This window comes from Hemitrygon akajei, chromosome 12, assembly GCF_048418815.1.
Source record: "Hemitrygon akajei chromosome 12, sHemAka1.3, whole genome shotgun sequence".
NCBI classification, from domain to species: Eukaryota; Metazoa; Chordata; class Chondrichthyes; order Myliobatiformes; family Dasyatidae; genus Hemitrygon; species Hemitrygon akajei.
This window is the reverse complement of record NC_133135.1, coordinates 108,158,080-108,184,521: the sequence shown is the minus strand read 5'-3', so window position 1 is coordinate 108,184,521 and position 26,442 is coordinate 108,158,080. Positions and strand designations below refer to the sequence as shown.

The window sequence follows — 26,442 nt, the reverse complement described above, 5'->3', positions numbered from 1 at the left end:
TACCCGCGCTTTAGATTGAGTATTGACGACGTATATTATCTGAATGTTTGTATTAACCTTACTTTTGTGCCCCTTTATAAATAAAAACATTTAAAAATAGTACCATCAGACTTCAGCGGACCTCTCTATCTTTGCTGGTAAGTGACCCAGTTACGGGGTTCGTAACAACCGTCTCGAGATTTGATACCACATTGGAGGGCCAGTGAATCGGGCTTAAGTCAAAAATTTGGATCTGGTAATGGGTAGCCAGACAGGAAACCAGCAAAGATGGACGTGGATGAATTTATGGAAAACCCGACTCTGGGGGCACTAGAGGCGGCTACCAAATTAGACTTGGTAAATCTGGCGAAGGGGTTAAACCTCACAGAGGTGAGGTCATCAATGAAAAAGCAGGAAGTGCGAAGGGTCATAACTCAGTATTACATTGGGAAGAAGGTGTTTGCAGCTGAGGATTTGGAAAATATCCCTGAAAAGGTCCTAGTGAGTGGGACGGATCAGTTAGAGTTGGAGAAATTAAGGTTGGAACATGAATTTAAAGTAAAGCAGCTGGAAGCAGCTGAGAGGGAGAAAGAAAGGGCTGAGAGGGAGAAAGAAAGGGCTGAGAGAGAGAAAGAGAAAGAAAGGGAGCAGACGTTCCAACTAAAGGAATTAAAGGTGAAACGGGATCATGAGCTCCAGCTAAAGGAGCTGGAAGCAGCTGAAAAAGAGAAAGAAAGAGCTGAGAAGGAGAGGGATTATGAGGAGGCAGAAAAACAGAGGAAACCTGACTTGGATATGGAGAAGTTAAGGAAAGAGCGAAGAGATCAAGGGTTAGACCGAGAGGAGAGGTTTAATGTTAGTCGGGAGTTAAGGGTAGTACCTCCATTCGAAGAGTCGGATGTTGATAGTTATTTCTTGCTTTTTGAAAAGGTGGCAGTAAATCAGAAGTGGCCCAAAGAGCAGTGGGTGGCGTTGTTACAAAGTGTTTTAAAAGGGAAGGCACAACGAGCATATGAGGCATTGTCCGTCGAGGAGGGGGAAGTGGAGAATTATGCCAAAGTAAAGGAGGCCATTCTCCAGAGTTACGAGCTAGTACCTGAAGCTTATAGACAAAGGTTCAGAAATTTACGAAAAGGGTGGAATCAGACGTATACCGAGTTTGCCCATGAGAAGGGGGTGCTCTTGGACCGTTGGTGCACCGCAGAAACAGTGGACGGTGATTATGGGCGTATCAGGGAGTTATTTTTGATTGAGAAATTAAAAGGGTGTGTTCCGGAGGAGATCCGGATGTATTTGAATGAGAAGCCGAATAAGTCCATCTCAGAAATTGCTAGGTTCGCAGATGAATATGCCCTAACCCACAAGACAAAGTTTCCCTCGAATAAAAGTACCCCGAGAGACCGTGGGAACGATCGAGAAAGTCCGCCGGCTGAGGCAGAGGTCCCGCCAGGAGCTAGTGGTAAGGTTGAGGGGGAAAGGCCAGGCGGCCCGAGATTTCCGGGCTTGACCTGTTTTAATTGTGGAAAGGGGGGACATATTGCATCTAGTTGCTTTGCTCTGAGAAAGGAGCCAGAAAAAGGGAAAGCAGCGGTCCCTATCAGGTGTGCAGTGGTAATCAGAAAATCGGCAAGAGGGTCCCGGGTAAGCAGAGAGCGCGAGGGGTCTGAGATTTATCTGTCACACGGATCCGTGTCTGTGAGGGAGGGGGACCCACCAATTCCCATATGGATTTGGAGAGACACGGGGGCGGAGCTATCATTAATTAGCCGTAACATATTACAATTCGGACCGCAGACGGGCGAGGTAGCCCTGAGAGGAATAGGAAAATGGACAGAAATGGTGTCCTTACGTAGGGTCATTTTGGATTGTGAGCTGGTGTATGGATCAGTTGAAATAGGGGTGCCATCAGAATTCCCGAGAACTGACGTGGACGTCCTCCTTGGGAACGATTTAGCAGGGGGTAAAGTTTGGTCAGCCATGACTATGACCCGCCGACCTGTGCGTGTTGAGGCCCCGCCCCTAACGTCCCCGAGCTATACCGCATGCGCGGTCACTCGCAGTCTGTCGAGATCGGCAGCTGAGAATGGGAGCAGTTTAAAATTGGCCAGTTTTGATTTGGCCGAGACATCTTTACCGACCCTGTGCCACGAGGGTTTAGAGCATATCTGTCAAACTCAAGGCCCGCGGGCCGGATTATCTTTGGCCCGCGAGATAATATCTAATTACTATTAAAGCTGGCCCCAGTAATCGAAGCGCCTATGGCGTATGATATGGCTAATGCTGAGTTTATTCAGGTACCAGGTTTTCAGGGTTTTTAGTGTTTATTCGGCAGTCTTGCTCGGCAGTCTTCTTCATAAGAAATGGAATTTGTAAAGTGAAACACTTCGTAGTTATAGCAGAGACTGAGACACATGAGAGCAGGCTGAAAAAACGGAGGCAACGAAAGCTGCGTTCGCACGCGTCCGACTGATCTGGCCCGCATGAAGCTGCATTTTGCTCAATCCGGCCTGTGACCTAAATTGAGTTTGACACCCCTGGTTTAGAGGGTGGTAAAACGAAGAGTAGTGAAGTGAAAGAGGGTAAGGGAGAGGAGATAGCTCTTCCCTTAGCGAAGAGAAAGGTCCTAGAGGTAGGAAATAAAGATGAGAAACAGATAAAGCTGTTAAAAGGTCCAGAGTTGGACATGGATGATCTGTCTGGGGTGGCAGCCCTGTTTGAAGAAGTTGAGAGTTATAAAGGTGTTCCCGATAATGAGATGAGGGCAGTCCTAGATGAAAAGGATGCCACTACCTTGGAGAGGTCTGCTGGGTTGGCAGATGAGGTTGTTTCAGCCCGCGGGGTTGAGTTTACTCCGGAAGGGAGTTGCCCAGAGAGTAGCTGGGAGGATCAAGGGAATTTGGAATTTGAAAAAGGTACGGGTATTGAAAGCCTGGAAGAGGTCAATGTACCGTTTGAGAGTGTCCAGGACGGGGATGCACATGGTTCCGAACCTAGTCACGGAGCTCAGAAAAGTTCTGAGGTATCTGATTCAGCTGAACAAGACGGCCGTCCTTTTGGGTCAGATAGACTGGGTTCAGTGAAGACAGGGTTAACCCTGGTAATTGGGGGAAGGGAGGGTTCCCAGGTGTTTGTACACGAAGGGGTGGTGAACCTTAAAGTGGAACTCGACCATGGGGGGATAAATATTATTATTAAAGGGAACGGAAAGTTTGTTGTTCCCAAATCGAATGAAAAATTTTTAAACCCGGCAGCTCACTTACAGAGTAAGTCGAAAGCTGCCGGGGCCCCACACGCTATTGTTATTCAAGGGTGTGGGGTGAACAGGCAGCACTTGACATGCTGTCTGGACAAAGTGGGATCGCTTGCAGATCTTAAATTGGAAACTAATAGCATGACGGGTCCTGAAGAGAAAAATAGCAACTTGCTTAAAACTAAAGAATTGGGTAGGGATGAATTAGGTCTGGGATCTGGTGTTGATACGATAACTCCTATGAATAAGGCGGACGGGAGTTTACCCCGCCAAACTACTCGAGTTCCTCCCATAGAAAATCACTGAAAAAAAGGTGATGGTTAATGGGGGCGCCATTTTTAAATAGGAAAACTGGCTGTACGGGATTTTGACAAAGCATGTGAATAACAAAGACAACCCCCTGGGAGCCTGCCTGTTAAGTTGAAATCTGATGCTACCAGCCTTTAGTCAGGCACAAGAGAAAAAAAATATTAAAGGAAGTGCCACTGTACTCGTTACCTGTTTAGATGCTGAATTAAATGTATAACTGTATAGCTCTGTAGTGAAACTGAAAGCTTGTGTACTGTGTTAGATTCTAAAATCCTGTAAGACTCTGTACTACTTCGTTTTCACCGCTGGTGAAAACGCTTTGAAGAAAGGGGGTGTTATGAATGTACCACAGCTCTGAGGGGCCGAAGGGTGCGGGACCAGCCCCCTCCTTTCTGAGAATCGCAAGATCGCTATTAATTCGGATCTTGGACCCAGGAAATGAGAGACAATGCAACGGATTTGACCATTGTTCTTAGAGACACTTGTGTGAATTGCGACTTTTACTACGTGCTAGCTCTCAGGGACATGGACACCCTTGGGCAATGTGGGGTGGGGATTGTATCAACCTACCTTGATTGACATCTACAAATCTGCCAGTCACGATAAAAGGGGACAGCAGGAGGCAGTACGCCAGCAATGCACCAAACGGAGACACCATCGCTCATCGCTCCCGTAAGGATGGGAAGCTGTTCGGGAGCCACGTGTGATTCGGTTCCCCTAGCTTGGGAACCGAGTGGCTGATAACCCCGAAAAGGAGTTCGAACTGACAATGGGGAACTCACGTTCCCGATTCAACGCTTTGAGTCCAAAAGGCTGGCAAGTTTATTTTCTCTCTCCAACCCGTGAAAACCCAGCGGTCCCTCAAAACGGCTAAAAGCCTTCATGAACTGGCGAGACTTTTATATTTCCATCGGACAATAGTTTTACCCCTAGACAAACGACAGAGCTACTTCTTATTGTTCATTATTACTATACCCGCGCTTTAGATTGAGTATTGATGACGTATATTATCTGAATGTTTGTATTAACCTTACTTTTGTGCCTCTTTATAAATAAAAACGTTTAAAAATAGTACCATCAGACTTCAGCGGACCTCTCTATCTTTGCTGGTAAGTGACCCAGTTACGGGGTTCGTAGCACTTGATAGAGGTATTTAGAATTATGAGGGGGATAGATAGAGTTGATGTGGATAGGCTTTTTCCATTGAGAGTAGGGGAGATTCAAACAAGAGGACATGATTTGAGACAGGGGGCAAAAGTTTAAGGGTAACATTAGGGGGAACTTCTTTACTCAGAGACTGGTAGCTGTGTGGAATGAGCTTCCAGTAGAAGTGTTAGAGGCAGGTTCGGTATTGTCATTTAAAGCAAAATTGGATAGGTATATGGACAGGAAAGGAATGGAGGGTTATGGGCTGAGTGCAGGTCAGTGGGATTAGTTAAGAGTAAGCGTTCAGCATGAACTAGAAGGCCGAGATGGCCTGTTTCCGGTTTCCGTAATTGTTATATGGTTATAAGTGGTTTCTGAGCTGTACAGACGTAAACATCAAAATGCTGCAAAGCCAAAACAAGTGACAATAATTCCTTCTCTATTGTAGAATAATTTCTTTGATGCTTATTGAATTTCTTTGAAATGTAAGCCACAGGATGGTCAATATCATCATGATCACCTCTTTGTAATAACACTGCTCCTGCAGCCTCATCATTGGCATCCACTGCTATGGAAAACGGCTTTGCAAAGTCAGGTGACCTGAGCACAGGTTGATGACACAAGATGGCCTTCAATTTGTCAAATCCCTTCTGGCAAGGCTCTGTCCAAACAAATTTCTCACCCTTCTTCAGGATGTTAGTCAATGGAAGGGCAGTATCAGCAATATTCTTACAGAACTCGCGATAATATTCAACAATTCCCAGAAATCTTCTAAGAGCCTTCTTACCAGTTGGAATGGGAAACTCGGAGATAGCCTGAATCTTTGCCTGAACAGCAGTCAATCTGCTCTGACCTACAACATAACCAAGATAGGTCACAGTGGCATGGCCAAATTCGCTCTTAACTTACTAAACTGTAAGGTTGGCCTTTGAAAGCCTATCAAACAGCTTTTCCACTGCAGAGACATGGGCTTCCCAGGTGTCATTTCCTGTGACCAAGTCATCAATATAGGCATCTGTGTGTTCTAACCCTTGAATTACAGAATTAATCATTCTCTGAAATGTTCCCAGTGCATTTTTCATTCCAAATGGCAGAACATAGCATTCATACAACTCAGAAGGTGTTACAGATGCAGAAATTTCTCTACCTTTATCTGTTAATGGAGCACATCAATACCCTTTTAACAGATCGATTTTTGTAAGAAACTTAGCTTTTCCAATTTTGTCTACACAATCATCTACTCCAGGGATTGGATAAGCATCCGTTTTTGTTTTAGCATTCACCTTTCTGTAATCAGTGCAAAACCTGATACTACCATCTGGTTTAGGTACCATGACACAAGATGACTCCAATCTGAAGTAGAATGCCTAATAATACCATTTTCTAACATATACTCAATTTCGTGATCAGCAAGTTTACATTTTTCAACATTTATGTGATACGGATGCTGTTTTATAGGCTTGGCATCACCAACATCATGTGAGGCCACTGTTTTTCTTTTTGGAACATTAGGGAACAAATCCTGAAATTACATGAGCAACTGCTTCATTTGCTGCTGCTGCTGCTGTGGTTGTAAACGAGCCAGTTTTTTTTATCAAGGTTTTCTAAAATAGTGGAATTTGGCAATCTAGCTGGAACGATGTTTGGTTTAAAATGGTCCTCAGAAAGATCATTCAGAAAATCTCAGAGAGCCCAGATCCATCCTGATTCACAGCAGTGAGTATAACCGCAGTTGGCATTTCATAGTACGGCTTAATGTGACAGAGCTGTTTTGGTCTCCTTCTAGCTGGAGTTTTGACAACATAATCCACATCATTGACCTTGGACACAATTACATAGGGACTATGGAATCTGGCCTGCAGAGGATTTATCTGCACAGGGAAAAGAACGAGCACCTTATCTTCCGGCTTAAATGTCCTAGCTCTGGCTCTCTGATCATACCAGGTCTTCATTTTACTCTGAGCAGATTTTAAATTCTCCCTAGCTAGGTTGCAAGCCCTCTGCAATCTGTCCTTGAATTTTAAAACATAATCCGACAAATTTATATGCAGGTCTTTGAGTTGGTCCATTGCTCCCTTAACAATGCCAAAGGACCTCGAACCTGGTGCCCAAATACAAGCTCAAAGGGGCTAAAGCCTGGGGACTCTTGTACAGACCCCCTTACTGCAAATACAAGCAACTGAACTCCCTCATCCTAATCCTTCTCATTTTGATAATAGAATGTCCTAATCATAGGTTTGGAGGGTCAAATGGAATCTTCCTAAGGCCCCTTGGGATTCTGGATGGTACGCAGAAGACATAATTTGTTTGGCTCCCAGTTCGTAAACTACCTGCTGGAATAACCCTGACATGAAATTACTTCCTTGATCAGACTGGATTTCTTTTGGCAAACCAAATAGGGTGAAAAATTTTATGAGTGCCTTCAACACAGTTGGAGCTTTGATTTTCCTGAGAGGTATTGCTTCTGGAAATCTAAATGCTGTACGTAAAATGTTTAGCAAAAACTGATGGCCAGCTCTAGTCTTTGGCAATGGGCTAACACAATCCACAATAATTTTACAAAAGGATTCACCAAATGCAGGAATAGGCTGTAGTGGAGCCATTGGGGTGATCTGATTAGGTTTACCCACAACCTGACAAGTGTGACAAGTTCGGCAAAATGTCACAACATCTTTCCTCAAACCAGGCCAGAAGAATTGTTTCAAAACCTTATCCACAGTTTTATTCACACCAAGATGGCCACCCAAGAGCATACTAGGGACCAAGGTTAAAATCTCATTCCTATAGACCTTAGGAACTACAACCTGGTGATCAATTGCCCATTCCTCACTTGCCAGGATATCAGGTGGTCTCCACTTTCTCATTGACACCCCATCCTTGAAATATACCCAACTGGCACTTTCTCAATCTCATCACCTGAGAGAGCTCTATCTCCCAATGTAGCAATCTCGGGGTCTCTGGTCTGTTCCACTATAAACTCCTTCCTGGACAGAGACAAATCTTCATAGCCAGACCTGATACAAGGATCCTGGTCAAACAGTGAAGGAAGGAAAGTCACTGACAGGTCATCAAAACCTGAGTCCTGTTTTGGGCTATCATGGGTAGCGGAACCACTCTGCACAAGACCATCTGCATTGGCAAGCTTCTTGGCCATAGCTCGAATTACTGCGCAGGATGGATAAACACTAGAATCCATCTTTGGATCATCAGTGATTGGCTTAGTCATCAACTGCACTGTAGGGACAACTTTGCCACCTACTAGATCATTCCCTACCAACAAAGAAAGACCTTTCACTGGTAAACTGGGTTGTAGTCCTATCTTAACAAGTCCTGAAACTAAGTCTGACTTCAAAATTACCTTGTGCAGAGGTACAGAGACAATGTCACCCCCAATACGTTGAATAAGATTCACTTCACCAGTGGCAGTCTCATCACAAATCTCTAGAACATTGTCCAACAAGAGTGACTGAGAAGCCCCAGTATCTCGAAGAATTTTCACTGGCACAGGGGGTGACTCTTCATTCTCTAAAACCGATCCCTCTGACACAAAAGGAACAAATTCTTTCCTAACTAGGTCAGATGTCTCAGCCTTGACAGAGCTTCATCAGAATGTCCGGAACCCTGTGGGTTCACAGAAATTTCAGAGTGTTGAACACAGGCATCTAGAACTGCCTGCTTTTCCTTCTTCTTCCTCAGGATGAAGACATAACATGACCAGGTTTCTTGCAATGGTGACAAATAGGACCAGAATGGTTCTCCTTTGGTTGCTTTCCTTCATCTTTACCTTTGTCACTATTCTCAGCTTTGACTTCTGGTTTACCCTGATTATCCATGCTATTCTTCTGGAAGGTCTTATTTGGGGCAAACTTAGACTTGTGGGTTAGAGCAAACTCATCTGCTAACTTAGCAGCTTCTTGCAAAGTGGCAGCATCTTTCTCATCTAAATATGTCTTTGTATCATTATGAATGCATCTTTTGAACTCTTCAATTAAAATCAACTCATTCAATTTGTTGTCATCATTCACATTTTAGATGTGCACCATCTTTCAAAATACACAGACTTCTCATAAGCAAATTCCACATGAGTCTGGCTCACAGATTTTCTCAAATTCCTAAACCTTTGCCTATAGGCCTCTGGAACAAGCTCATAGGCTTTAAGCACAGCCTGTATTACTGTCTCATAGTCAACTGCATCTTCAACTGATAGGGCAGAATAAGCCTGCTGAGCCTTACCTTTATTTACACTCTGCAACATGAGAGGCCAATACTCTTTTGGCCACTTAAGGCTCTGAGCAACTTTCTTAAAATGCTGAAAGTATTTATCAACTTCAGCCTTATCAAATGGAGGGACCAATATAATTTCTGGACTGGCAACAAACCCATTATTAAAGCCAGAAATTTGATTCCCTAACTTTAACTTCTCTTAACTCAAACTGCATTTGTCTTTCTCTTTCCTCAAACTGTCTTTGTCTTTCTCTTTCCTCAGCTTCTAATTTAAATTTCTCTATCTTTAGTTTTTCCAGCTGTAACTGGAACTCAGCATCAGCTGGTCTACATTCAGGAGACGGATCTAACACCTCGTCTGCAAACATATCCTCATTTATGTAGTGCTCAACTATTTTCCTCTGGTTCTCTGCCTTTCTCATAGCCTGCTTTTCTGTAAGTTTTAACTTACTAGCAATTGCCAACAACTCTGTCTTTTTGGCTTTCTGTAATTCCGCAGGGGTTGACAATGCCAATAATTTATCAATGTCTATTGCTGCTGGTTTCCACACACAAGTCAATCAAAAGAGGAGAAATCAATCAAATCAATTATCAATCAACCTATAAGCTCCAATATAGGCATATCCCCCCAAATTATGTTACGTACCAGCAGCCATAGACCACAGACACAGATTTTAATGTTAAACAAATATATTTTCAATACCTACCCAAAATATAGCCATTTAAACAATTGCTCCCTTAACCAAAAATTAACAGTGCAATGCATCTTAGTTCACAAACTGTGGAGGTCTGGAAACAGATCTTCTCAAGTCTTACTCAAACGGAGTCCTAAGATGGCAATCCAGAAGGTTCCAGAATCCACGGGAACAGGTATAGGTGTCTGTCAGGAAGGGTTCATAAATCCACACTAAGATGACACAAGGTGACGATCATGGAAAATTCCAGAGGACAGGTGAACGTCACATGACACAGTGGATCCATGCAGGAATAATGAGGTGACAGTCACAGAAAATTCCAGAAGTCGAGTGGTGGTCACTTAAATACCGGAGTCCACACAGGGATAACAAAGTGACGCCTAAGTTCCAAAATCCACGTAGGGATATCACAAGGTGACGGTCACGGAATGTTGCTTAACACAAGTGGTCGCCACGTAACACACCCGAATCCATGTATGGATTAACAAAAAGTGGTCGCCACAGAATACTCCAGAAATCCGAGTATGGATCATACAAAGTGACAGTCACATATCCAAAATGCGCTGTGTGCCGCAAATTATCACAATCTTCTGGACACGGAAAAATATTGGGAATGCCCGCTGCTGTAGTGAAATCTTCAACTAACTCAACTCAACTCGCTCTCTCCCTGGTAACTCACAGTCCGTTGCATCGCTTAACTGCAGAAATTTTCAGAAACCTCCCCAATTGAAGAGAAAAGCCTATGCTCATTTGTTATATGACGCCATCCACCCCCTCGTCCAGGCGCACCTCCTAAAATGATGTTTACGTTTAATCTAAGCAACGTTGACATGTAACAATTGTACTGATGCCATAATGTTATTAAATTTCACAACATATTCCGGTGATTTTAAATCTGATTCCAATTCTAAAAGGACAACCCTCTATTCTGAGCCTGTGTCCTTTGGTTTTAGACTCTCCCACCATAGGAAACATCCTCTCTACAGCCACTCCGTCGAGCCCTTTCCACGTTCAACAGTTTTCAATGAGGTCCATATTAGAACACTTGTGGACTGCCCCCAGCATAATTCCCACTGATTTGTTTTGACATAAATGATGCAATTCTCTGCATGTTTTGATGGCTTAAGAGTGCCTCAGATCCCAAGAGCGATTGCGTCTGGATTTTACCTCCTAGTAGGGTCACTCATGGCAGTAAGGTCAAGGGGGAAGTTCAAAAGACTGAACCAACCAAGACCTCAATGATTGATCTGGCAGAAGATGACTCTTTATCTCATTATCTCATGCTCTCGTCGTTTATTGCTATTTATTTGTATTTGCATTTGCACAGTTTGTTGCCTTCTGCACTCTGGTTGAGCTTTTATTGATCCTGTTGGAATTACTATTCAGTAGATTTGCTGAAGATGTCCACAAGAAAATGAGTCTCAGAGCTGTACACGGTGACATTTATGTACTCTGATAATAAAATCTACTTTGAACTTTGATTTTGGCACGGTTGTGTAATTGATACACACTTTGCAATTTCTACAGAGGTAGCATGGAGACCATTCTAACTGGCTGTATTGCCATCTGGTACGGGGTGTGGGCACGGCACAGGATTGAAGTAAGCTGCAGAGTTGTAAACTCAGTCAGCTTCATCATGGGCACTAGCCTCCGTAGTATCTAAGATATCTTCAAACAGCAGTGCCTTAGAAAGGTGGAATCCATCATTAAGGACCCCCATTACCCAGGACATGCCCTTTTCTCATTGCTACCATCAGAGAGGAGGTACAGGAGCTTAAAGGCACACACTCAGTGATTCAGGAACAGCTTCTTCCCCTCTGCCGTCTGATTTCTGAATGGACACTGAACTCATGAACACTACCTCACTACTTTATGCACTACTTATTTAATTTAACTATTTAATATATATTTACTGTAATTCAATTGTTTCTATTATTATGTATTGCATTGTACTGCTACTGCAAAGTTAATAGATTTCACAACATATGCTGGTGACATTAAACCTGATTCTGAATTGAAGATAAGCTCTTTTATGGTCAACTGAAGATTTCAATGGACTGAAGAGTCGGAACTATACATGTATAGTTTGTTCGGTTGTATTTTTACTGATATTCTATATGGGCTTGTTGTCTTTTATATGTAAGGACTGGGCCTCAAGCTGCAGTTACACCTGGGGACGGGGGTGGTTGCTTTGGGACCAGTGTACTCCTCCAGGGGCGGTGTGGTGCGGTGTCCAGGCTGGAGCCGGCTCCCCCCACCGTGTTTGCTCACAGGAGACGGGCTCCATTGAAATCAACTGGAGATTGATGGAGTGAGTTTTTGATTCTTTTATTGTGTGGTTATGATACCATTTGTGTCTGCTATTTTGTGAGTGCTTTGTGCTGTGTGTGACCATTGGTACTGTGTCTTGGACCTTGATGCCAGAATTGATTTAAATTGAATTAAAGCTTACCTTGAATTTCTGGATACTTTGCCAGGATTTGAAGAGCCCAGCACAGGGTTGTACTGGTTGTTTCAGTTCCAGCCAGAAACAAGCTCTGTGTCGACACCAACAAGTTCTCGTGAAAGAATTCAGAGATAAGCTCATCTTTGTCCTGAATCAAGGCAAACAAAAATCCACGTTTTAAACAGATGGGATTTTGCAGACGCTAGAAATGATGAGAAAAACACACACGCACGCATGCGCGCACACACACACGCACACACACACACACACACACACACACACACACTCACTCTCTCTCTCTCTCTCTCTCTCTCTCTCTCTCTCTCTCTCTCTCTCTCTCTCTCTCTCTCTCTCTCTCTCTCTCTCTCTCTCTATGGGGGTTAGTGAGCAGTTGACATCGTTTCAACCGGAGATCCTTCATCAAGGCTGAAATGGAAGGGGGGGGGAGGGAGGGGAAGGAGAACATTTTAACAGACTTCAGATGATTTTCAACTTTAATTCAATTCATGCCTTCCTGGCTCCTTATTTTTTTTTATTTTATGAAGATTCAACGCAGAATCGGTCCTTCTGGTCCTTCAAGCTGTGCCATCCAGCAATGCCTTATCACGGGACAACTTACAATGACCTATGAACCTACAAATCAGAACATCTTTGACTGTGTTGGTTTCCTCCAGGTGCTCTGGTTTCCTCCCACAGTCCATAGAGAGAGCGTATAAATTCCTGACAGGCAGTGGTGGGAATTGAACCTGGGTCATCTGTACCATGAAGCGTTGTGCTAACCACTACGCCGAGGTGCTACCCTAATGCTACCGTGCCCTATAATAGACAAATGTTTGCAATACCAGTTCTCAAAGAAACAGAAAATCATGGAAGCTCTTAGTAGGCACGGCAGCATTTGTGTCAAAGGACAGTTGGCAAAAAATGCAAGATTCTCTTTCTACAGCCACTACCTGATCTGCTGAGAACTTGTGGCATTTCCATTTCATAGTTTAGATTTCTAGCAGTTGCATAGTTTTCATCGCAAAAGATAACCGTGTTTGGTGCAGCACAGTAGTGTAGTGGATTGCACAATGGTTTAGAGTAGAGGCGTCGCGGGTTCAATTCCAGCTGATGCCTGGAAGGAATTTTTATATTCTCCCTGTGACGATGATTGTTTCCTCCGGGTGCTCCAGCTTCCTCCCTCATCCCAAAGATTAATAGGTTAATTCAGCAATGTAAATCGTCCCGTGACTGAGCTAGGATTAAATTGGGGAATTGCTGGGTGGTGCAGCTTGAGGGGCCAAAAGGCCTACTCTCGCTGTATTTCAAATCAATCAATAAATCAATAATTATGATCTCTGTGCAAAATTAACTGAGCAGAACATAGAGGGATATGGAATTAATGCAGGTAAATGGGATTAGTATAGACAGGCACAGTGGTCAACATAGATGTAGTGGGTTGAAGGGTCTATTTCTGTGGTTTTCAACTCTGATCTAAAAGTCTATCCAATTTACCAATTAAGAAAAATCGGATGCCATGGTAACATAGTGGTTATTGTGATGCTATTACAGCTTAGGGCATTTCAGAGTTCGGAGTTCAATTCCAGTGCTGCCTGCAAGGAGTCTGTACATTCTCCCCGTGACCGTGTGGGTTTCCTCCAGATGCTCTGGTCACCCACACAGTCCAAAGGTCAATTGGTCATTGAAAATCATTCTCTGATTATGTTACGGTTGAGCAACATATGGGGATCAACAAAGTACAGTGTCCACACCAAGGTGAAGTTGTACCAGAGCTGTGTTGTGTGGGTCAGAATGATGGTGTTTGAGAGAGAGTGACCTCGTCATTCCACACCATGACCTTCTGGAAGATCCTTCGTATTTTCTGGCCAAGAAAGATCTCCAACCACACCTTACACCTTCAGTGTCACCAAGAGGACATGGTCACCATCACCAAGAGAAAACATTGGAAATGGGTTGGACACGTGATGGGAAGATATGCCAATGGCATCATCAAGACAGCACTTCATTGCACCCCTGAAGGGCGGAGGAAAGACAATTTGTTGCTGTACTGTAGATGCAGAAATGAAGACCCTTAACCACATCTGGGGCACATCTGGGAAGATGGCCAAGGACAGACAGAGATGGAGGACCTTCATTGCTGCCCTAAGCACCAGCGGTGTAATGGGCAGAAAGTAACTAAACTGAATAAATAGATGGACTGCTGGTTGGTGCAGCTCTCTGGGCTGGAAGGGACTGTTCTGCGCCATGTCTCTAAAATAAAATAAAGTTATTATCTTCAGTGTACTTGGTAGGATAGTGGGAAATGAACAAATGTGAGAAGAAACTTGCTGCCATTACCTCATCCATCTTCGTGAGGAAGCAGTCAATGTAATCCCTGGGGGAGTCTTTCTGGACAGTTTCTTTGTGGCTTTGAATAGTTTTGGCCAGAAAATTTCTCAAGTTTTTGATATTTTGGAAGAACTTTTGGTGAGGTCCAGGCAGGAAATCCATGATCCTCAGGACGGTGTTGTACAACTGCGAAACAAACACACCATTTTCACTGACATGGTGCTGTACTGGATACTTAATGCTCAGTTGAAAAAGTTCAAAGGATATTTATTATCAAAGTAAGTATGCAGGATCGAACCCTGAGATTCATTTTCCCACAGACAGCCACAAAACAAAGAAAACCATGAAATACGTTTAAAGAAAAACATTAAAACCCACACCCACGTGCAAAAAAAGAGAAATGCACAAGTGACAAAAGAGCGAAAAATACAGAATACAAAACACAAAATCTACAGAGTTCAGGCATATTCAGTTCAGCTCAGTTCAATCTAGTGCTGTGTTATTCATTACCTGCAAGCCTCCCTCATCACAGACACTGAAAATAGCAACAAAAAAAACAAGGAGTGACATATATATGTGAGAAATGGAGTCAATTATGGGCTCGCGTCCCATCTCCAGGCTTCTTGGCCTCGAGGCGCAAGCTGTGCTCGAAACATCACTGTACAACCTCAGAGCGCCAAGTGCCAGATCGCTCAATTGGCCCAAAAACACACACCGTAGTGTAGATCACAGGCTGCAACAGTAGAAGAACCACATTTGGAAGAAAAAGAAGAGGTAAAAGCATTAGGTTAGAGATAAGAAATTAACAGTCTATTATACATTGAAACATATCATGGCATTATTACCTTCGCTTTGAGCCCATCATTCCTACCGGAGTAGAGGTCTGCTACCCCCATAGTGAATGACCAAGGTTGACTATCCCGAGGGTGAGTGTCGGTTACCCACCAGCTCGGTGTGTCCTGGGAGGTTGATGGTCAGTGCAAGTTCAGAGCTTGAGGCCCAGAGGTCAAGGTCCTGCAAATGGCAAGTCCTGGGGTCAATACCCAGATGTTGAAGTTGGAGGTCAAATCCAGCAATCAGTCCCTGGGTCAGTATGTCCAGTAGTCAGAGGTCTGACATCAGTGAGTCCACACAAGGGACTAGAGGTTGTGGAAGCCTAATATCTGCAAGTCAGAGAGTCAGGGGCCAAGGACTGCCAGTCGGAGGCCGACCTGAGGTTGGAGACCTGTTTGTGAGAGTGGGTGGGAGGGTGGAAAAGCGGCTGGCATGTTGTGCTGTTCTGCTGAAGACTGCGGGCATGCCATGCTGGGACCGGAGAGTTGGTGAAACCTGCAGGCTTTCCCCAGCACATCCTTACGTTGTGTAGTTTATAACACAAATGACGCATTTCACTGTATGTTTCAGTGTACAGGTGATAAACAAATGAATCTGAATCTTCAATGAGCATTTTCACAGTTGGCGGACTGAGAGACAAGTAGACTTGTGTATTGTTAAAATATAGGAACATAGAAAACCTACAGCACAATACAAGCCCTTCAACCCACAATGCTTTACCAAAGATGTACTTACTTAGAAATTACATAGCCCTCTGTTTTTCTAAGCTCCATGTGCCTATCCAGGAGTCTCTTAAAAGAACTCATTGTGTTTGCCTGCACCACCGTTGCCGGCAGCCCATTCCACACACTCGCCACTCTCTGTGTAAAAAAAAAACTTGCCTCTGACATCTGCTCTGTACCTACATCCAAGCACCTTAGAACTGTGCCCTCTCATGTTTGTCATTTCAGTCCTGGGAAAAAGCCTCTGACTATCCACATGATCGATGCCTCTCATCATCTTATACACCTCTATCAGGTCACCTCTCATCCTCCGTCGCTCAAGAGAGAAAAAGCTGAGGTCATTCAACCTATTCTCATAAGGCATGCTCCCCAATCCAGGCAACATCCTTGTAAATCTCTGCACCCTTTCTATGGCTTCCACATCCTTCCTACAGTGAGGTGACCAGAACTGAGCACAGTACTCCAAGTGGGGCCTGACCAAGGTCCTATATAGCTGCAACATTACCTCTTGGCTCTTAAACTCAATCCTATGGTTGATGAAGGCCAATGCACCGTATGCCTTCTTAACCACGGAGTCAACTTGTGCAGCAGCTTTGAGTGTCATATGGACTCAGACCACAAGATCCCTCTGATCCTCCACACTGCCAAGAGTCTTACCATTAATACTATATTATAGTATCACAATATTAATACTATAATACAGGTCCACAATCCCTTATCTGAAATTCTGAAATACAAAAAGCTCCGAAAACCAAAGATTTTTCGTGAAGTGTTAAGCACGTTGTAACAAGGCTTGTCTGGCATGCCAACAGCTGATGTCACTCAAGTGAGATGTGGCAGCACTAGCAGAGGCCGCCAGACATCAGTTGTGGCTCAGCACTCGTACTGGTTACACGTGCATTTGCTGTTCACTGATATTTTGGGTTCACTGTCGACGATATGGTGAAAATGTGTGATCAGTTAATTGCTGGTCTTGAACAACATGCATTATCAGTGAGCAAGAGATTATGACAGTTTACTCAGTTAAAGAGAGATTACTTTGACATAAACCTATGTTAATGAGACAGATAACACTTGATGTTTTTAAAAACGCTGTCTGTTTTAGTGCTGCTTCATAACTTGAGAATCCTGTTCCTGGCCCTTCAGTTACCTGTAGAATATTTAGCTTTGTTTGCCAGACGTAATGCAACTTAACTAGAGGTACCTGTATGAATTTAGCTTAGTCTGAACCTGTATATGTCCTAGAGTATTTATGTTCTACATTAATTCCAAAAAGTCATTTACCATGTCTTTGATTCAGTTAATTTGAAGCTGTATATTTTTATGTTTTATTGAATATTTTTGTTGGAAATAAAATGTACTAGTGTATTTATGGTCTATAATTATCCCACTATTTCATTTATCAGTATGTTACTGCATAAATAAACTGTAATAGTATTTGTAAAAGTGTGCAGATCGGAAAAACCCAGAAGTTTGCACTCCAGCACTCATTGTTTGAGCATTGTTATGTGTGATGAGAAAACCAGATGGAGATGGGGTCCAGAGTTAACCCCCCCCTGTGAACTATGCTGCTAATGAGAGAGAGAGAGAGATAAAGAGGGGGGAGGCATCCTGCTGCAGATGTGAGAGAGAGAGACAAAGATTTAAAGTTATGGCTTCATGGATGATTTAGTATTATGGCTTCTTCACTGATTGTTTACCTTCACTACAAGGACACTTTTTTGCTCATTGACATTTTTGCTGAGACAGCAAAGAGTGGCCCAGTTTGATGGACATGGACATGGTCAGTTGATGGATGGCTGGTACCCCGGCAGGGGAGATAAAAAAGCAGGTCTGCTCAGACACAGGCAGACATGCCACTGGACACTGAAAGAGTGTTGTGCACCCACAGGAAGGTGGGGGCTTGGAGGATCGATTCGGGGGAATCAATCAGAGGCTCACAGTGTGTGAAGGCAGACCGGTGGGGGCTTGTGTGTGTGTCCACCCTCGTCTGGGTGACAGGCTCACCGCTGAAGAACGGTCTGGCCGGGGACGGATGGGTCACAGTCAGTGACCACAACAGCACAACAGGACAAGAAGACAATGGAAGGTTTGCCTGCTGCAGCTGCTCACCTCTTGCCCACTCGCTCTCTCTCTCTCTCTCTCCAACGGTACAACAGCAACTACCTCGACCTAAACAGAACTGAACTGAACTCAACTTCATCTTAAGACTATTCATTTACCAATAGACATTGATAGAGCTTGGTTTTGATTTATATATCCACACTTCTGTATATATCATTGCTAACCTGTTGTATATGTATATTTGCATTTTATTGTACAGTATTACTTAGTTTACTAATAAGCACTTTCAGTTACAGTACCATTACAGACTTCAATGTATCATTCCATTTCTGCTGGTTTGGTAGCCCTGTCACGGGGTACATAACAAATTGGGGGCTCGTCCGGGATTTGAATAATCAATTGGAGGGTAAATTCCCTTATTTAATCTGGTGTGGAAAGACAGCAGAAATTGACATAGTTAAGTTGCTGAAGGGTCCAACCTTGGAGTCATTAGAGGATGCCAGGAAGTTGGAATTGGTGACTATTGTGAGATGGTTGAAACTCTCAACGGTGAAACCGGCAATGAAGAAGTCGGAGATGCAGAGAGCAATAGCCATGTATTATGTATCCCAGGAGGTGTTCCAGGTAGAGGAGTTGGAGCTGTTACCTGAAAATAAACCTAGCGGGGTTGAGCTTCAGTTTCAGATGGAAAGATTAAGGATCGAGGCTGAGGAAAGGAAAAGGGAGTATGAGCTCTGAGTAATGAAGCTGGAGGCTGAGGAAGCTGAAAGGAGGAGTGAGAGAGAATGAGAAGAAAAGGAGAAAGAAAGGCAGCTTGAGATGGATAGGTTACGAGCGTTGCAGGAAGGGGGACACATGCTGGACCCAGTCAGGGGGTTCAAGGTTGGTCAGGAGGTTAAGTTGGCACCTCCATTCAAGGAGATGGATGTCGATAGGTACATCCTCCATTTTGAGGAAGTTTCTATGAATAAGGACTGGCCTAAGGAGAGGTGGGCTGTTCTGTTACAGAGTGTTCTTAAGGGGAAGGCTCAGCAAGCCTATTCGGCATTGTCTATGGATGAGGCTAAAGATTATGATGAAATAAAAGGGGCTATACTGAGGATTTATGAGTTGGTTCCAGAGGCATACCGGCAAAGGTTCCGGAATTTGAGGAAGCTGTGGGACCGCACGTATTTAGAGTTTGCCCGTGAGATGCAAATGTATTGTGATCGCTGGTGCACCTCAAAAGGGGTCAATGGAGATTTTGATAAACTGAAACAACTGATGCTGATTGAGCAGTTTAAAAGTTGCATCCCTGAGGGTATGAGGACATACTTGGATGTGAAGGAGGCAGAGACTCTGTCTGCGACTGCCAAGTTAGCAGACGAGTATGCCTTAACCCATAAGATAAAATTTCCCCCAAATAAGAGCTACCTGAGAGGTAGTAGGGACGGTAGAGAAAGCCCACCGGCTAAGTCAGAGAATAAGCCGGGGACTACCAGAAAGGGTAGGGAGGAGGAAAAGCAGGCTGGAAGGAAGTTTCCCAGCTTTACGTGTTATAATTGTGGGAAGGCTGGTCACATAGCATCTAAGTGCCTAGCTCCAAAGAAAGAGACAGGAAAAGGAAAGGTGACAACCTGGATTGGCTGCATTGAGCCGCTCAACAGACCGATGAGGAAGGAGAGGTCAGGTAGAGCTCAAGAGGGGCATGAGGTTTATTTTGGATGGGTTGGTATCGATGAAGGAGGGGTCAACCCCAGTTCCAGTGCGGATCTGGAGAGACACTGGGGCTTGTCAGTCATTGATCTTAAGGAAGGTGTTAGAATTCAGTGCTGAGACTGAGACTGGGGAGGTAAATGTGATAAAAGGTGTCGGAAAAGGGACCGAGGCCGTACTTTTGCACAAGATATTTCTGAAATGTGACCTGGTATCCGGACCAGTCACAATAGGGGTGCAGTCTGAACTACCAATGGACGACATGGATGTCTAACTCGGTAATGATCTTGCAGGTGGGGATGTGTATTCAGCAGTGAAGCTGATGAGTAAGCCTGTAAGTGCTGAGGACCCGCCCATAGATTCTAAGGTCTATCCCGCCTGCGCAGTAACCCGCAGCATGTCGAAAAAGGTGGCTGTGACAGGCACAAATTTAACTGAGTCCGGCGTTGATTTAGCTGAGATGTTTTTACCAGCCTTGTATCAGAACGGGTTAACGGATGAGAAGAAAGAGGACAGTGGAGCTAAGGAAAGTAAGGGAGAGGAGGTGGATTTACCATTAGCGAGGAAGGAACTTATAAAGGAGCAGAGACGTGATAAGGAGCTTGTGGCATTGAAGGAGACAGCTCTTTCTGAAGCAGGAATTAAGAAGGAACCAGTGGGCTACTATATGAAAGAGGAAGTATTAATGAGAAAGTGGAGGCCAACCACCATGCCGGCAGATGAGGACAGCGTGGTGGTACACCAGGTGGTGGTTCCGAAGGTTTATAGGGATGAGATTTTGAACCTGGCCCATAAGATACCCCTAGGTGGACATTTTGGAGTGAAGAAAACAGTGGATAGAGTTAAGAGAGACTTTTACTGGCCAAATATGAGAAAGGACATTATTGATTATTGTAAGAGGTGTCACACATGTCAGGTGGTAGGAAAGCTGAATCAGGTTATCCCTAAGGCACCCTTCAACCGATACCTGCTTTCGGGGAACCTTTTTCCTGAGTCATTGTGGATTTTGTGGGTCCTTTGCCTAGAACTGCGAGTGGGCATCAGTTTGTGATGACCATTATGTGTGCTGCCACTAGATTTCCGGAGGCTGTGCCCCTGGGGAACATCAAAGCTCCTGCGGTGGTAAAGGCACTCATTAAATTTTTCACCACGGTAGGGTTGCCTAGGGAGATTCAGTCATATCAGGGGAGTACCTTCATGTCCTGCACATTCCGACAGATGATGTCTGAGCTGGGAGCTAAACAAATTTTGGCCTCCGCATACCACCCGTAGTTGCAAGGAGCATTGGAGAGATTCCACGCGACCTTAAAGACTATGATTAAAACTTATTGTCAAGAAAATACTCGAGACTGGGATGATGCATTGCCACTTCTGCTATTCGCAGTGAAGGACACGGTTCAGGAATCACTAGGGTTCAGCCCATTCGAGCTTGTTTTCAGTCATAGGCCCAGAGGACTTCTGACCTTACTTAAAGAGCAATGGTCAAACCCGACAGTGCATGTCAATGTGATTGACTACGTTTTGAAATTTCGAGAGAGGCTTAGCAGGATATGTGACCTTGCCAAGGAAAATCTACGAGACTCCCAAATTAAAATGAAGCAGTGGTATGATAGACGAGCATGAGAACAGGTATTTCAAGTGGGCAATAAGGTCTTGGTTCTGTTCCCATTAGTGACCAACCCCCTACAGGTGAGCTTCCAAGGTCCGTACAAGGTAATTAAGAAAATAGACTCTCTGAATTATGTTATCGAAACCCTGATAGGAGGAAGCCAAGCCAGTTAGCACACGTTAATATGCTGAAAGGTTATCATGATCCTAAAGCCGCCCCAGTCGGTGCTGTCACGAAAAAAAATGAGGCTGTAAGGACTGATAATGAGGGGCCAGAGCATCTTGAAAAGATAAACATAGTGCCCACCAGACTAGAGAATTCTGTTGTTTTGGCCAACTTTGCTGACAAGGTCGGTCATCTGAAGTCTGGACAGACGGAGCAGCTGACAAAGCTAATTAACTGGCATGCAGATTTATGTCCAGACGTTCCGAGGAGATGCAAGGTAACAGTACATGATGTTATTGTTACTTCAGCCCAGCCTATTAAGCAGCCCCCACTATCGGATGAATTTGGAAAAGAGCAAGCTAGTGGAAAAAGAAATTGAACATATGCTAGCTGCTGGTATTATCACGGAATCTTCCTCAGAGTGGGCATCTCCATGCGTGGTTGTCCTGAAGCCTGATGGTAGTGTAAGGTTTTGTACAGATTACAGGAAGGTGAATGCCATCACAAAGACTGATGCTTACCCTATCCCAAGGGTAGATGATTGCATTGATAAAGTGGGTAAGGCTAGATACATCACCAAGATTGACTTGCTAAAAGGGTACTGGTGTGTTCCTTTAACTGACAGGGCTCGGGAAATTTCAGCATTTGTCACTCCATCAGGGTTCTATGGGTATAATGTCTTGCCTTTTGGAATTGTTACATACCCGTGGGTATCTTGTACTTGTCACGTGACAATGGTGTTGAAGATATGCTGGACCTAAGGTAGTGGTCTTGTGATAGTGGAGTGACATAATTTTCCTGCCAGTAGAGGTCATGTGACAGTTTTTTTTTACAGGGTATAAAAGGAGGACCCCCCCCCCCCCCTGTGAGGAGGGGCAGTTTTGTGGTTGGATTTGTCATTTGGACTCCATGCTACTGCATGGTCCAATATTATGATGCAGTCTCGTTGAAAGGTGGAGTTTTATTTTCTGCCTAAAGTTTAAAAGGTCATTGCCGGCAGTTTCTTTATAATACTGCCAGTGAAAAATCAGTGGAGTGTGAAGATCGAGTTCGGGAGTTAAAAGATCGAGGAAAGTCGATTTCGACGGTGAAACAGGTACGACCTTGTTTGATCCTAATTCGGAAGGAATTCGTTGGCTGTGCCCATGTTAACCCCTGAAAATAATAGCAGGAAGGGTTGGGTACAGTTTTGTAAAGGAATGGTCAGTGCCTTTAAGCTGTTTCATTTTCATCTTCGTAAATTCTCCGGGAAAAGTATAGTTCGACTGGGAACTGCAACAACACAACGTGAAACAGAATTTAAATCGTCTAAAAAGTCTCTCCTTGAATGGACTGCAAGCATTTTGAACTTTTGCAGTACTACTTTGAAGAACTGTCTTTGCAACATCGCTTTAAGAACTGTTTTCGCTTTATTCCTTTAAGAATTGTTTAAGCTGCCACACAGCAGCTGATTTCCAGTTACGTTAGTTGTTTGTTTACTTTTGGGGGTTTGTTTTTCAGTGTTTAATAAATGTTTTATTTGTTATAAAAAACCCTGTCTCACTTATATATTTATTGTTGCTGAATCCGTAACAGAATGAAAAACGCTCCGGGGACATTTCAAAGAATGATTGACTCAGTGATTAAAGGGTTAAAGAACTCAGAGGCTTACATTGACGATTTAGTGGTTTGGAGTGATACATGGGACGAGCACATTGTGGCTGTGGAGGAACTGTTTAAACGGCTGTCCAAAGCCAATTTCACAGTGAACCTCGCCAAAAGTGAATTCGGCCACACTACGGTCACTTACCTGGGATATATGGTAGAACAGGGGCAGCTGGCTCCTGTGCAGGCTAAGGTGCAGGCTATTTCTGAAGTCCCCATCCTGACTGATAAGAGGGCACTGAGAAGATTCCTGGGAATCATGGGGTACTATCGGAAGTTTTGTAAAAACTTTGCAGATATTGCTCTCCCTCTTACAAAGCTCTTGCAAAAGAATGAAAAGTTTTTGTGGAGCGATCCTTGCCAAGAAGCTTTTGATAGGCTGAAAACTATACTGTTACCACCCTGTGTTAAAAGCACCTGACTTTTCGAAACCTTTTTCCCTGGCAACTGATGCAAGTGATGAGGCTGCAGGGGCAGTGTTACTGCAGAAAGCTGAAAACGAAATTGAACACCCAGTGGCGTATTTCTCTAGGAAGTTCAATGTGCACCAGAGAAATTATTCCACTGTAGCAAAAGAATTACTGTCACTTATTCTGGCGCTACACCATAAATGAGGTTTACATTTGTCCGGCACAGAAGCCATTGATAGTTTATACTGATCACAATCCATTGGTATTTTTGACTAACATGAAGGATAAGAATAGGCGGTTACTAAGTTGGAGTCTGATGTTACAAGAATTTGATATAAAGATACAACATGTAAAGGGGACTGAAAATGTAATTGCTGATTGTTTATCTAGGTGTTAGATTTTAAATTATATCTGTGTTACTCTGTTAGTTAATGACTACTTCTATATTATGTAAGACTCTGTAATGTGCCTTACTATTGAATTTTTTCCCCCAGTAAAAATTCTTTTAAGGGTGGGGGTGTTATGTGTGATGAGAAAACCAGATGGAGATGGGGTCCAGAGTTAACCCCCCTGTGAACTATACTGCTAACGAGAGAGAGAGAGAGAGATAAAGGGGGGGGAGGCATCCTGCTGCAGATGTGAGAGAGAGAGACAAAGATTTAAAGTTATGGCTCCATGGATGATTTAGTATTATGGCTTCTTCACTGATTATTTACCTTTACTACAAGGACACTTTCTTTTGCTTATTAGCATTCTTGCTGTGACAGCAAGGAGTGGCCCAGTTTGATGGACATGGACATGGTCAGTTGATGGATGGCTGGTACCCTGGCAGGGGAGATAAAAAAGCAGGTCTGCTGAGACACGGGCAGACATGCCACTGGACACTGAAAGAGTGTTGTGCACCCACAGGAAGGTGGGGGCTTGGAGGATCGATTCGGGGGAATCAATCAGAGGCTCACAGTGTGTGAAGGCAGACTGGTGGGGGCTTGTGTGCATGTCCACCCTCGTCTGGGTGACAGGCTCACCACTGAAGAACGGTCTGGCCGGGAACGGATGGGTCACAGTCGGTGACCACAACAGGACAAGAAGACAACGGAAGGTTTGCCTGCTGCAGCTGCTCACCTCTCGCTCACTCGCTCTCTCTCTCTCTCTCTCCAACGGTACAACAGCAACTACCTCGACCTAAACAGAACTGAACTGAACTCAACTTCATCTTAAGACTATTCATTTACCCCTAGACTTTGATAGAGCTTGGTTTTGATTTATATTTCCACACTTCTGTATATATCATTGCTAACCTCTTTTATATGTATATTTGCATTTTATTATACTGTATTACTTAGTTTACTAATAAACACTTTTAGTTACAGTACCACCAGACTCCAACGTATCATTCCATTTCTGCTGGTTTGGTAGCCCGGTCACGGGGTACGTGACAGCATGTACAGACTTTTTTTCTTGTCATTATTCACTAAATAATACAGTATAACAACTATTTACATAGCATTTACATTGTATTATGTATTATAAGAAATCTAGAGATGATTTGAAGTATGTGGGAGGATGTGCATAGTTCAGGAACTTCCCCAGGTCCTAAAGTCCACCCACATGGAGACAGGTTAATTATCAATATAATTATCAATTTTCTGAAATCCAAAAAGTTCTGAATTCTGAAATGCAACTGGCCCCAAGGATATTGGGTAAGGGATTGTGGACCTGTACTGTATTTGACCTAACAAAATGAACCACCTCCCACTTCTCTGTTTTGAACTCTATCTGCCACTTCTCAGCCCAATTTTGCAATCTATCACTGTCCCACTGTAACCTCTGACAGCCCTTACTAACCCACCCCTCCACATCCTCAACCAGGTCATTTATAAAAATCAGGAAGAGTAGTGGTCCCAGAACAGATCCCTGAGGCACACCACTGGTCACCAACCTCCATGCAGAATATGACCCTCTACAACCACTCTTTGCCTTCTGTGGGAAAGCCAGTTCTGGATCCACAAAGCAATGTCCCTTTGGATCCCATGCCTTCTTACTTTCTCAATAAGCCTTGCATGGGGTACCTTATTGAATGCCTTGCTGAAATCCATATACACTACATCTACTGCTCTACCTTCATCAATGTGTTTAGTCACATCCTCAAAAAATTCAATCAGGCTCGTAAGGCACGACCTGCCCTTGACAAAGCCATGCTGACTATTCCTAATCATATAATGCCTCTCCAAATACAATAGTCTAGGAGCAACAACATGATTAATAGCCAACCAAAATTGATCTGAAGTCAAAACAGCAAAAATATTGCATTACATTACAAAGTATATTGCAAAAATATCACATTGGTGAGACCCATTGTAAATTGGGGGACAGCTTCACCGAACAACTCCACTCCATCTGCCAGAAGTGAAACTTCCTGATGGCCAAATATTTAACTTGCTGTTCTTTCTGACACATTGGTTCATGGCGACATCTTGTGCCAAGAAGAGGCCATCTCAAGGTGGAGGAGCAACACCTGATGTTCTGTCGGGGTAGCCTCCAAACTGATGGCATGAATATCAATTTCTCATTCCGATAAGATGTTCTTTCCTCCCCCTCTGACTCTCCTCTCTTTTGTTCCCTGCACTGGCCTCCTCACCTGCCCATCACCCCCCTGGCTCCGCTCCCCCTTCCCTTTCTCCTATGGTTCACTTTCCTCTCCTATCAGATTCCTTCCTCTCCAGCCCTTTGTCTTTCCCACCCACTGGGCTTCATCCATTACCTTCCAGCTATCCTCCTTCCCTTCTCCCCACCTTCTCATTCTGGCAGCATTCCCCTTCCTTTCCAGCCCTGAAGAAGGGTCTTGGCCCAAAGCATCAACTCTTTATTCATTTCCATAGATGCTGCCCGACCTACTGAGTTCCCTCTAGCATTTTGTGATTG

General features: G+C 43.9%; 1 pseudogene; it reads right to left on the bottom strand.

Moving 5' to 3' along the window:
- LOC140736649 (cytochrome P450 2F3-like) overlaps positions 1–26,442 on the bottom strand; it is a 35,143-nt pseudogene that overhangs the window by 8,462 nt on the left and 239 nt on the right.